Raw genomic sequence first — 13,615 nt, forward strand, 5'->3', positions numbered from 1 at the left:
GGGAAAGTAGTTCTGTGCCCCATACAGGTCTGGAGAGGACACAGTGAAGACCTGCATAGTGAAGTTAAGCCCAAGACCAGAAACCTGGGGGCTCAAGAGCCTGAGAAAATAAAAATCCAGACCAACATGAGGGCCATGAATGGGTGTCAGCTGTTTGGTACACTGGTAAGTCAGAAGGCCTCAAGACTGGACATAGCCTGATTAGGTAAAGATCCAATTAAATAGGTGTTATGTGGGAAAATCCAAAAACATTATATGGCCCCAATAAGATACCTGTAAATAAAAGTGAAGATAAATTCTAAAATCAGAGATAAATATCATGCAAATGGCCCCAGACACTCTCTGGCTCCCTATTCAATATCTCATAACGCACTTACCATACTCCATCGTCTATCATCTGTGCATCATGGTATTAACCACTGTAGTAATCTCAACATATTAAAATGACCCATTTTGGTGAATGTGCTAGTGGGAAGGAGCATAGCTTTCCATCTTGACTCTCATAAATTTGAAAAATGCAAGCTGAAGGCATGTTGATGAGGACCTTGAATGCCCAGGCAAGGAGGGTGCACTTACTTTGACAAGAGATGTGGGGAGTCACCTAAGACTTGGTGATCTGGGGAGTGATGGAGAATTACACCTGGGCTTTAGCAGGACCCATTGGCTAGGAGTGTACTAGATTTTCATGAACAGTGGGAGGTAGACACATAATACCCTCAAGCTATTGTCTTAATCAAGGAAGTGAAAGAAAGGGGCTGAGCTGAAGGGTGGCAGTAGGGAGAAGGGTTGAATAGGAAAGATAATGCCAGAGCCTCATATTTTTGAACTTGATGAGGAGAATGGTGGGTCCCTCTAACAGCAGTGGGGGATCTTCAGGGTGAAGGTAGCTAGAGAGAAAGAGTGAACAAATACTTCTTTTGGTTATGAGACACTAATGGGAGAAAAACTTGGGATTTTTTAAATCTATGACCTAGGTTGGGTTGCCCACAAGCAGACCCTGTGATTAAAATTTATATGTGAGTAATTTAGTAAGAAAGTTCTTTAAGGGGAAACCTGCAAAGGGGAATCAGGTAAAGGAAAAGGAAATGGAAGAAGCTAAGCAAAGTACTCACTTAAGTCCTTGCCTGGCAGCTCTGCAAGGTAGCTATGCCTACTAATGGGACCACTCCAGCTAAGAGAGCTGGGTTTTTATACTCCTGCCACCATCAGTCAATGACTAAGAGCCACAAAGGGGGTAGGTTAACTCCCAGGCACTTCCAGTTACTTGCACAGGTATGCAGAGTGGCTCCCTTCTCTTGCTCTGAGGGCTGTCCTCTCAAAGCAAAGTGTAGGTGCTGAGTATTAGAACTAAAAGCAAGTGTGAAAGCAGGGTGCATATACAAAGGCTCAAAAGGGATCCAAGGAGAACTGTGTAGAGTGCCAACACTGTCACTGACACAAGGAGCACTGTCTTGAGAAAGAACACTGGCTTGCCTGAGAGTGTTCTGGCTGGGCTGACCTTTTTTCTCCTCCAACCATTTGCTGCTTCAAGGAGTAGAGTTTGGAATCCTGGGCCACTGAGTGTGGCAGATTGCAACTTAGATTCACCTTTTTTCATAGAAAATTGAAAGCCAGAAAGAGCTTTTGTCAATGCTGAGCACCCAATGGGCTGTGATGTGCCCTGGCTGTTGGCACATACATCTTGGTACTCTGGCTTGGGGGCAGGCATCCATCCAGGCTTGCAGAGGGCTGAGTTTCAGCTCATTATCAATCCCAGTGCCCTGGCTCCTGAACTAGCCATGAGTGCCCTGGCCCCCTGGCAGCCCTCTCTAAAGCAGTCACTTGTCAGCAGTTGGGAGATTGTTCCTGGCCTGCTCGCTGATACTCCAAGCCCATTAGAGCTTGCTGGAAGGGTCAAGAAGGGAAGACAGGCATACCACAATCACATGTGCATTGCATTGGCCTGAAGTATGCTGAGCTTGAACTCCAAAGTGAATTAAGACAAGCCCCTAGGGCAGCCGTGGGCAAACTACGGCCCATGGGCCTGATCCGGCCCGTTTGAAATGAATAAAACTAAAAAAAAAAAAAAAAAAAAAAAAAAAGACCATACCCTTTTATGTAATGATGTTTACTTTGAATTTATATTAGTTCACACAAACACTCCATCCATGCTTTTGTTCCGGCCCTCGGGTCCAGTTTAAGAACCCATTGTGGCCCTCGAGTCAAAAAGTTTGCCCACCCCTGCCCTAGGGGGTAAGGAGGAGCAGGGATGCCTCCCCCTATCTTGAAAGCAAATAATTCAAGCAGACCTTCCTGCTCATTCAGGCCTGTGCTGTGAGTGTTGGGCAAAGCACAGGGCCAAGGCCTGTAGAAGGTTCACTCCTGAAACAAGGGGATGTCAGGATCTGCTCCAGTCTCTGCCTTCTGTTCTGACAGGTTGTGTCTAAGCCATACCAGTTGTGAAATACTCTGCATCCTACCCCTGCTTTTATGTGCTCCTTACCCTAAAGCCCCATCACCCTCTCCTGTTCTCTCAGCACACCTCTACACACATCACTCCTAGGGAGGGAGGAAAGCAGGTCTGTCTTTGTTGTCAGCTTCCAAACAGCAAACAAGAAAACCCCAAAGCGCCCCCACCCCCACACCATCTCTCTGTTCCCCTTCCTGTCAGAGAGCAGTGCACTGTGGGGCAGCGTCACTCCCAGTGGGGCTCATCCTGAGCAAAGTCATCAGGTGCCATGTTTTCCTGCTGTGGACCATGCCGGCACCTCTCAACCCCCTACTTATTCCTGCTCTTCCGTTCTTTCCTCAGGTTTGGCATCCTTCCAATCCCACAGGAATTCAACTGATAAATGAATTCATACTCAAAGGTTATTGACTTAATTTGTCACCCCCATCCAGGAGCTATTTGCACTGAAAAGAGATCCACCAGGGAGAGGGCAATGTTTAACTGCAAAGAATGCCTTTCTAAAGGAGGGGACATGTAAGCAGTGTGTCCTTGGGGCAGCCTCCCTCTGATGACCACCAATATGACGCTTTCAGCAAATTCTGGCTGCAGGGAATTCCCAATTTTAGTGTGCACTGGAATGGCCTGCGGCACTTGGGAAAAACTGCAGATTCCTGGACCCCAGATAATTGATTGAGTAGGTCTGGATGGGGCCCAGAAATCTGCATTTTAATCCTCTCATTACTTTCTGATGAAAGTGGTCCATGGATCATATTTTAAAAAGTGGTTGGGTATTAGTTTGCTTGGACTGCCAAAACAAAGTACTACAGAATGGATGGCTTAAACAAAGAAGTTAATTTTCTCACAGTTCTGAAGGCAGGAGTCTAAGATCAAGGTGTGGGCATGTTTTCTTTCTCCTGAGGCCTCTCTCCTTGGTTTGCAGATGGCTGCTTTTCACTGTGTCCTCACATGGTGTTTGTGCACAGCCTTGGTGTCTGTCTGTGAGTCCAAATTTTCTCTTCTTATAAGCACAATAGTTATATTGGATGAAGGCCCACCCTAATGGCCTCATTTTAACTTAAACATCTCTTTAAAGACCCTATCTCCAAATACAATCACATTCTGGAGTCCTGGGGGTTAGGGCCTCAACATACAAATTTGGGAAGGAAGGAACAAAAATTCAGTCCATAACAGGCATATATAAAGAACAACAAAAAAGTTAAGGCATTTGTGAAAGGACAGTTACTCTTTTCAATAACTGCAAGAGAAAATATACCCAGATTGAAAGAGAGAGAGCAGAAAGCACTGGCAATCTGCCAGTGAAGGGGAGGCTGCTGTGCCTTGTACAGCGCCCCCTGTTGGCACTGCTGGCTTCTGTTTAGGCAACCACCTTGGCTCACCCTCTAAATTGTCTCTCCGGTTGTTATTACTCCTAAGCTTAGAAACAGCTTTTCTTCTTTAGCAGCTTCATGGGAAAGAACAATCTTTGGCATTGGCACCAGAATGGCTTACCCAGGCGGCCCTTGCCTCCACCATCCAGGATGTTTCTTTCTCCAGAAAGAAGGGAAGACCCTTCACCCTGGTCATTCATCATCACAATCTAATTACAACCTTGTCTTATAAGAGGAACTCTTTTACAATTGAGACGTCTTCTTATGAAAATGTAAAATCTCGAAATATGTTTTTATGGACAGCTTTTTTAAAAATTAAAAAGGAAATTAATTTCCTTGTACACGGGAAAGACGAGGTCTTGCCAGTTGTACATGGAAAGGGTTCTCTCTCTCTCTCTCTCTCTCTCTCTCTCTCTCTCTCTCTCTCTCTCTCCCCCCCCCTCTCCTTCCCTCCCTCCCCCTCTCCCGCTGTGTGACAGTGAAATGCTAAAATGATTTTGGCAGCAGAATATTTTCAAAGGCTGTTTTTATTTCAGCTGTAGAAGAGTATCTCAGAGTGCAGGCTGCACCTCTGCCCTGTAGGGCTGTTTCTAATTGCAAGAGGTGAGCTGCAGAAATCATTCCCCCAGCCGGGTGGGGAGAAAGCAGCAAGAAACCTAAGGAAGATAATCATGTGTGCCACACTCAGCGCTCACCACTTAAAGGAATTAACTTGTTGGAATAAAATATTTCTATGGGTGCAGAAAACTATGCATTAGAATAATGAGGCTGACCCCTTCCTTACACATTGCAATCACTGGGGTTTGTTTCTTCTCTCTCTAATCACAACATGCTATCTTCCTCCTTGCTCACACCTCTGTAGGCAAGACTGGCTGTGAATACTTTAGATTATCACCTTCTCATTTGCAGTGTGAAATAATTGCCCAAGGATGGAAAATGACAAACAACAGTGTGGATTTCAGAAAGCGGCCCACTTGTTATTTAGGATAGCCTAAGTAAACTGGAGACAGGTGCATTATATTGCATCAACTTCTTACACTCAGTCCTTAATAACAGTAGGGATACTCATTTGTTTTGTTTAATTACAAACCTAAATGATGCAGTGTAAGAGTATGAGGCTCCGGGGGGTAAGTCTTGTGAGTTTTGCTCTTGGCGCCATCCCTTACTAGCTGTGTGACCTTCGGCAAATTATCTAACTTCTCTGTGCCTCAGAATTTTCATCTATAAAAATAAGACAATAATAATAATGCTTTATGGGATGGTGAGGGTTGGCTGAATTAGTACCTGTAAAGTGTTGGGAAAAATGATCAAACTATAGTGACCACTCAATATATATCAGCTATTCTTACCCTTGGAAAAGAAAGAGGAGACGCCTTCTTTCTCTTCTTCAGAAATATTTAGTAAGCATTGTGTTCAGGGATAAGGAAAAGTAATCATTTAAGTGCAAAATATTTAATCAAAATACTATAATATAAGACAAATTTGAATAAATGCTGAGTAAAGATAATAGTAATAGAGTTTGGGGCCATAAGAAGAGAAACACTTATTTGGAGAAGGGACTGGAAATGATATTAGAGTGTTGTATTCCCCATATTTTTTGTCTCTGAAAGACAGACTCATAGAGAGCAGGCAGACAGCTCTAATAGGAAGAGAGTGAAGGGACTGAGTAAAAAAGAAAAAAAAGAAGAGAGAGAACTCATGGACATGGACAACAGTGTGGTGATTGCGGGCGGGGGGGGGGAGTGGAAGTGGAAGAGGGCATAGAGAGGATAAATGGTGATGGAAAAAATAAAGAAAAAAAATTAATGATGAGTGAAGTCCTATAGTTACCAACTCCAATTTAGCAGAAAGAGCCCCCCTAATTCTGTCCATACAGGGCATTTATTACACCCAGAGAAATCTTTGTAGTCACCACAAAAGTGAAGCTACCTCTGGGGTACCATGCAGCCGCTATTTAACTGTCACGTAACATGACAATCGAGTGTCCTATTAGAGCTAAAATTTAATTGTGAAGACGGGTACCATATTTAACTGCAACCCTGGGGGGAATTTAGGTTGACAGGCTGTAATTACCCAAACTGGAACCTGGCCAGGACACACCTACTCTTTGCCAAAAGAGCTATGGGGGTTTCAACCAGGGCAGGCCTACTAAAACTGCCTTTTTGTCTGGTGAGGAATCAGCACCTGCAGCCCCACAGCGCCCCCTAACAAAGCTCAGGGCCAGTGCAGGCGTTTAAGGGAGCAGGCTTTGCCTGACCCTCCACACTTGCACTTTCTCCCCTAACACCTCCCTGTCTCAACCTGGCTCCAATCCATCACGGGTTATCAGAAACTTGCCATTTAAGGTGGCATGGCTGTGGGTCCTGCAGTTAAGTTCTTGCTGGGTCTTATCTGTGTCTGTCTGTCTGTCTGTTTGGCCTTCTCTGTGTGTCTCTCCCAGGGTCCTGTTGTTTGTATGGTATCATGATGGAAGTGCTTGTCCTTATAAAATAAAACTGAGCACAGTGGTTCTGATCACCAGCTGCTGTTTCTACATAGAGATCAATTAGAGGCATCTTTTCACTGGGGAAGGAGGCTGGTCTGGCTAAGTTTACTAAAAACTCCATTAGGATTCTTACTGTGAAATGCATTATACTTTGGTCTTCCAATGCTGTTGCTAGGAGAAAAAATAAAAACTGGGCCAAGAAGAGGTGGAAATGTGGTTTGCTGATATCACTGAAGGGTTTAAAGGAAGAAAGTTCTGGGCTGCAGTCACCCCGTGTGAATAAATGTGGTCTTAATTTAAGGTTATGGATTTTTTAAAAGCCTTGCTTTTTGTCTTCACAAGTCTTTGCATTCATATCAGTTAAAAAATAATTTAGACAGAAAATAAATGTTGTAGAAAACTCAAATTATTATGTGCATTTTAAATAATCCTGTGTTTTCTGCAGCAGATGTAGCATATGAATAATAACATTAAAAATGATCATGATAATTTATCAATTGATGGTCTTTTCCCTCAGAGCTTCCAGGATGTTGGTTGCTGGCCCTGCTATTGAACTGAGCCCATGACTGGCCTTCCTGAGGGGAGAGGATGATAACAGCCTTTACTCCCTCTGCAGGGTGGTAAGTTAGAAAAGCTTTGTGAACTTGGGCAAGTTGCTTAATATTAAGGATGAAATGGTTTCTAAGGGGCATCAGCAGAGCCACAGTACGCAAGATGATAAGCAATACAGTAATGTCACCTGGGAAGATTTTTCCCCTTTTTTTAAGATAAAAGTTCTGAAAAAATAAATTCAAAATGCAACTTGAACAAAGAAGTTGTTGAACAATGTAAAAGGAGGAAGTTAGATTAAGACTTTTTAAAAATGTGTGGGATGATTTTCTATTTGGTTTCTAAGGACACACACACACACACACACACACACACACACATACTTAGATCAGAGGGAAATCCAGCTAAATGCCCACTTTCTGCTTCCCTGGAATAAATTTTCACTTCTGTACAAAGGCAACAACAACCTCAGAATATTAGTATGTTTATGTCCAGATACTACAAGTCTAACAATATGTAAGGTTGAGCCATATGAAATTGCTATTCCTATAGGTCAAAAAGAGTTGAATATAGGAAATTTCATATGGTTCAAATTAATATTAAATATATGCATATATATGGTATATATATATCATTTATATATTGTATGTCAAAAGGTATATATATATGTGTGTGTGTGTGTGTGTGTGTGTGTGTGTGTGTGTGTACCTTTTGTTATATAATAATAATAGAGTCCAGACAACGGTTATTCCACTTTCTTATTGCTCTAGCAACTATTTCTCAGTGAAAGATTGATGTACCCATCATATTCCTGCCCTGTTACTAAGATGACATAAAAATTATTAAAAGAAGACACTTTGGAATGCCAGGTTCCATTTCTAAACATAAGAACAAGCCCAGATTTGGTCCTATCCTATATAATAAAAGGGTAATATGCAAATTGACCCTAAAGGCAGAATGACCAGGCAGACCTAAAGGCAGAATGACGACTGCTTGACCAGTCACTATGAGGCGCACTGACCACCTCTTGGTTCCTTTCCCCAGCCGGCAGGCTCCCATCGCCCGATGGCAAACAGGGAACCAGGGGTGGGTGGCAGGGGATGCGTAGGTGGTAGGGGATGTGGGCAGCACCAGGCCAAGGTCCCTGCCCCACACATGGAGGGCAACCTGCAGCAGGGGCAGGGCTGGCAAGCCGGTAGGCTCTGATTGCCTGATGGCAAATGGGGAACTGGGGGTGGGTGGCAGCGGGGTCAGAGCCGGTTGTGGGCAGTCGAGAAAGATGGCCCTGATCACAGGCCAGGCCTAGGGACTGTACCCATGCACAAATTTTGTGCACCGGGCCTCTAGTAAGAATATAATCAGCAAGGTTGAAGGGTGCCCTGTGCACTTGCAGAGAGTGATCCCAGTGGAGTTGGACCCATCAAGACCTTTTTGCAGCCCTGGTTGGTTTGGCTCAGTGGATAGAGCCTCAGTTTGCGGACTGAAGAGTCCCAGGTTCAATTCTGGTCAAGGGCATGTGCCTGGGTTGTGGGCTCGATCCCCAGTAGGGGCATGCAGGAGGCAGCCAATCAATGATTCTTTCTCATCATTAATGTTTCTATCTCTCCCTCTCTCTCTAAAATCAATAAAAAATATATTTAAAGAAAGACCTCTTCGCATATCTTCACTGAGAGGATTGAGATCATAATATATGTCCCTGGGGACAGATGCTTTTTAACAGAGTTTATTGGCAATTATTTTATTAGCAATTAAAAAAATACAAGTATTATACCCACTAATGATTTCAGGGACAGCTAATGTGATAGAATGTTCCAAGGTATTTTAAAAAGAATAAGGTTGGACTGCTAGTGGTAGGAAAGCTTCCATGAATTAAATAAGTGCATTCCAAAATAAGTAATAAAATAATGATTCAGAGAGGAACAATAAAATTTACCTCTGATTAAAATTTTTACTTCCTTATTTTTATTTATGTGCATATGTTTTATTTGTTGATTCTTCCACCTCCATAAAACAGCCAGAATAGCAAGATCAAGTGCTCCATAAAATAAAGTTTTCAATAGAGATAGTTATAAGTTTTAATTGTAAAAAAATCAAGAAATTATGGAAAACTATAAAAGAAGACAAAATTACCTATAATCTCATCATTCAAAAAGTATGATTGCTAAGTGAAATAATTCAAGCATAGAAAGACAAATACCGTATGGTTTCATTTACATGTGGAATCTAAAAAAATAAAACAAACAAACAAAACAAAACAAAAACAGACTTATGGAAATAGAGACCAAAGGGATGGTAACCAGATGGGAGGGGTTGGGGGATGAGTGAATATAGTCAATAATATTGTGATACATTTACATGATGACAGATGATTACTGTAATTAGTGGGGTGATCACACTGTAAGGTATAAAAATATTGAACCAGTACATTGTACACCTGAAACTAATATTACCAATATAAGATTCTATACCAATTATACTTAAATTAAAAATAAATTAAGAAAATATGACTGTAGAGCACTTTACACACACACACACACACACACACACACACACACACACACTTTTTTAAATGCTCAAAAATAAAATCATTCTACACCTCTAGTTTTCAACTTTTCCATTTAGTGAAATTCAGTGACAGCTTTCTATATCAATAGATATAGAGCTATTCATTAAAGTGACTACATAGTACTCATCTGTATACTTAACTAATCAGCTATTAATTCACATTTAGATAGCTTCCAGTTTTGCTACTATAAACCTCACTGCAAAAACCAATCTTATCAGACACATCTTTGTGTACTTGTCTTATTATTCCTTAGGGTTCATTCCTAGAGGTGGAATCTGTGCATCAAAGGACAAGGCTTTGGTTATGCATTGCCAAATTGCTCTCCAGGAAAACTGTAACTATTTGTCAATGTCCATTTTCCTTCACTTGCCTGGAGATGATCAATCTTTGCCAATATGATAAATAAAAAATGATATTCTATGGGTTCAGTCTCACAGCTGCCAAAAAGATGCCAAATAAAATAACACCTCCTCACTTTTCATGTATAGTGAGATTGTATGTCTTCTTTTGTGAATTGCCTTACTCATGCCTTTTGTCAATTTTTCTATTTGGGTATTTCTTTCTTATTTATTGTAAGAGCACTTTACATATTAAGGATGCTCTCTTTTCAACTGCTATCTATGTAAAAATATTTTGTGCAGATTTTCATTTGTCCTTTAATTGTTTCTGGCTTTTTCTTTTTCTTTTTTCCAATGCAAAAGTTTTACATTTTTACATATTAAAGCTGTTAACCTTTTTCTTATAATTTTGGTCTTCAGGGTCATTTTAGAAAGGCAGCACATTCATCTACATTTTATCTTTACAGTCATTTTGAGATACACTACAGTTACAACTTTCTTTTACCTCCAAATCACGTTTCTTTTTATTTTCCAGAGGTTCTGGAATACAAGCGGAAGGGACCTTGGAAACCAGAGCAGAGGAAACATGACTATTAATAGTAACACTTGACATTTCTATTTTGAGTGTGCTGTAGGATCACTAATTGGTCTCCCTCTTAGATTAGCCCCAAGGGTCACCCTGACTGCCACTCATTCACCCTTCAGGACACTGAGGCACAGGACAGGGAAAGCTGCAGAATTCCATTTGGTGGGCAGCACTCTACATGGCCAGGAGATAAATTCAGGTTCCCCATCTGTGCTTAAGGCAATTTCCTCCACATAGGCTGGCAGATTCCCAGGATGCCTTCAGATCATCAGGAGGAGTTCTCTGGGTGAAATGCCACTGCTGTCCGCCCCCCTCCCAGAAAAGGGAAATCAAATATAGGATGATTTTTAGCCTAGGCCAGTGGTTGGCAAACTGCGGCCCCTTGAGTGTGGCTCTTCCACAAAATACCACGTGTGGGCGCGCACGTGCAGTGTGATTGAAACTTCGTGGCCACACTCAAGGGGCCAAAGAGCCGCATGTGGCTCGCGAGCTGCAGTTTGCCGACCACTGGCCTAGAACATTCTGACTGACTTGGACCACAAAAGGAAATGTACTACTTTTTAGTTCACTATTACTTGTGACAATTAGCATGCCTACTGCAAGAGCTAGGGGGAATAAAGAAAAAGGAAGAAATTAGTGGATCTAAAATGCTTTCTAACTTGGTAAATGATGTGCCTCCAAGGCTGCCTCCCGTGAAACTCATTTATATCACAAAAGTCGATTGGGCTTCCCTTGCATGCAGGCATTGGGCTTGGGGTTGGGGAAACAATGGTGCACAAGATTTCATCAGGAAAGGGCAAATCTGTGGAGGTAAGACAGATGAAGGCAATACGCAAATTTCTCAAAAAAGTAGAGTGGGAAGAAAGCCAGTAGAGCTGGATTCAGAAAAGATAAGGACCTATAGCAGGGTTTTTTACATTATCTTTGGAGAAGGACTAGGGATTCCCCCCACCAATATGTCACAGACAATACTTTTGTAATAAATACAACAAAAATGGATTAACAAAAACATTAACAAAGACATTCAAAATATAAATTCTGTTTTTATTATTAGAATCAGCAGACAAAATTTGAGTTGCTTAAAAATTTCTATTATTCTAGTTTCTGTACTTATCTCATTGCAGACCAGTACTAGTCTTCCTATTGGTAGGGGGCTACAATGCATGGTTTTTAGCAATGCTGAGCCAGAGCATTCTGGAAAGGAGGTGGAGTCGGCAGTGTCAAATGCTGCCAAGGTGTTAAGTAAAATGAAGTCTGGTAAATGTCCTTTGAATGTAGCAACCACAGGTAGTTGCAAAGAGCAGTTTCACTGGAGTGGTTGAGACAGAAGCCAGACCAAGTAGATAAGGAGTTCACTAACATTCACAGCCACTAAAAAATATGGAAGTAAAGATTAACTAAAACATGAAATGCTTAGGTTTTATATAAAGTTCATCCTAGTGGTTTTTTTTTTAAAAAAAGTTAAAATACATTAAATAATCATTGTAAATAGTGATGCTTCTCAAAATGATGAAACTTTTTTGGGTGTTATTGAGTTCTGTTGAAACTGTCCATCTTCAGGAGTTAATCCATTGCCTTCAACCAGGTTCCAGCAAAATCCTTCCAATCTAGTTACAACTAGAAAGAACCAAAAAAAAAAAATTGTCCCCAAACATTTAGGAACCATAATGTGTGCTAATTAAGACCTACACATTCATGGAGTTGGTATAGACTACACTTTATGATCCATCTGGAAGGGATAGGAAAGAATCTGAAAGGCATATTTGACCTGCTCTGAGCTTTGAGGAAACCCAAAGCAAAGGGGGTGGGGAGTGGTAGTGGGGAACAAAGTTATGGTTGTGATTCAAGCTGGGCAGGGGTTGGGGAAACTCTGCAGTGGTGTGATTTTCCCTTTTCTACCTAAAACCCTCTGAAGTATCAAGGACACTGGCTGAAACATTGGTCTTCATCCTTGTTCTTTCTCTAATTAAGAAATTGACTTGTCGTTCTGTCTTTACAGAGGCTGATATCACAGTGTCCCAATTTAGCAAATCATGAAATGTTGCTGCAGGTCTTTCTCCCAACCATTATGTATTATCTTGTAACATTACTGCTAGCTTTGGAGACCTTACTAGGACTATCTCCTGCACTTCCTTCTGGGAAGAATGAGCAGAGGCGCTCGCGCGCGCACACACACACACACACACACACACACACACACACACTTTATTCAGTCAGAGCAGTCAGAGCAGAAGAAAGCAGTTCAGTGGGCCCAGGTAAACAATGAATTGCCACGTGCTCCCTACAAAGTGGCTCCCTGAAAATAGGCAGGGTTGAAAGTAGGGGCTATTTCCTGTGGGTACCCTTGTGGCTTCACACTGTTCTCTGCCCATTAAGTGAAACTGGAACAAGCCATTTGGGTGGTTGTGACCACATCTGGATGAAGTGCCCAGCTGTTGATCTTTCCTCTCTTTGGTTTTCAGTCCCCGTGATGTGGACTCATTATGGCTGTGATCGTTGCTGATGACATTAATGCACTGTGCTGCTCCTCCACCACACGTGCCATCTGCTCCCATCAGCCCTGTGGGGTAAGTGGTAGGTAATTGTTTCCCATCGGTAGTCCATTTTCTCAGATAAAGGATGCGAGATTCAAAAATAAACATCCACTCAGTAGTTGCAACAAGGCGAGTGTGGATCTGGGGGCAACCACCCCATCTATTGCAAGTGGTAGGTGAGGCTGCTTTCCCTGTAATTCAAGTCGAAGGGCAATTTGATTCATTAACAGTGACTCTGGGAGAGGAGGAGGTTCAGGGAGAGCAGAAGCAAAAAATCCTTGAGAGTTCTTATAAACTATCAGGGTCAGTGCAAAAGAGAAAAGGAGAGATGGAGAGAGAAAATGATGATTCATCAGTAAAGGCTTGTTAACAGACAGAAATAAAAGATAAGAGCCCTTTATAGTTTCAGTGGTAGGAAATGGGCTTGGGCTCCATGACCTTAGCTTCTTAGCTCTGGTTAGCTATGGATTCTCCTTCCTCACCAAAGACCACAGATTACAGACCAGAATAAAAGAATGTGGCATGCTGGGTAGGGCTCAGAAGGTGGACAAACAGATGGCAAGATAGAGTGATGCCACAAAGGAACCAAAAAGCCAGCTCACAGAGCTTGTTTTTGGTTTTTGTTTTGTTTTGTTCTAGGAAATTACATCCTGTAGTTCACTTTTAAGCTGTTTTTCTTTTATTTTTTTTTATTTTTTAAAACATATTTTATTGTGTTTTTTTTTACAGAGAGTAAGGGAG

At 41.9% G+C, this 13,615-nt stretch overlaps 1 long non-coding RNA gene across 1 annotated transcript in view; it reads left to right on the forward strand.

Annotated features, from left to right (window-relative positions):
- LOC118654588 overlaps window positions 1-12,908 on the forward strand; it is a 36,334-nt gene extending 23,426 nt beyond the window's left edge. The window contains exons 4-5 of the long non-coding RNA XR_004967012.1: window positions 6,819-6,921; window positions 12,803-12,908. This is a non-coding gene — a long non-coding RNA (uncharacterized LOC118654588). The remainder of the gene's footprint in view (window positions 1-6,818; window positions 6,922-12,802) is intronic.
- Window positions 12,909-13,615: the final 707 nt, after the last annotated feature.

The sequence above is a fragment of the Myotis myotis genome, unplaced genomic scaffold, assembly GCF_014108235.1.
Source record: "Myotis myotis isolate mMyoMyo1 unplaced genomic scaffold, mMyoMyo1.p scaffold_m19_p_4, whole genome shotgun sequence".
In the NCBI taxonomy this organism is placed as follows: domain Eukaryota; kingdom Metazoa; phylum Chordata; class Mammalia; order Chiroptera; family Vespertilionidae; genus Myotis; species Myotis myotis.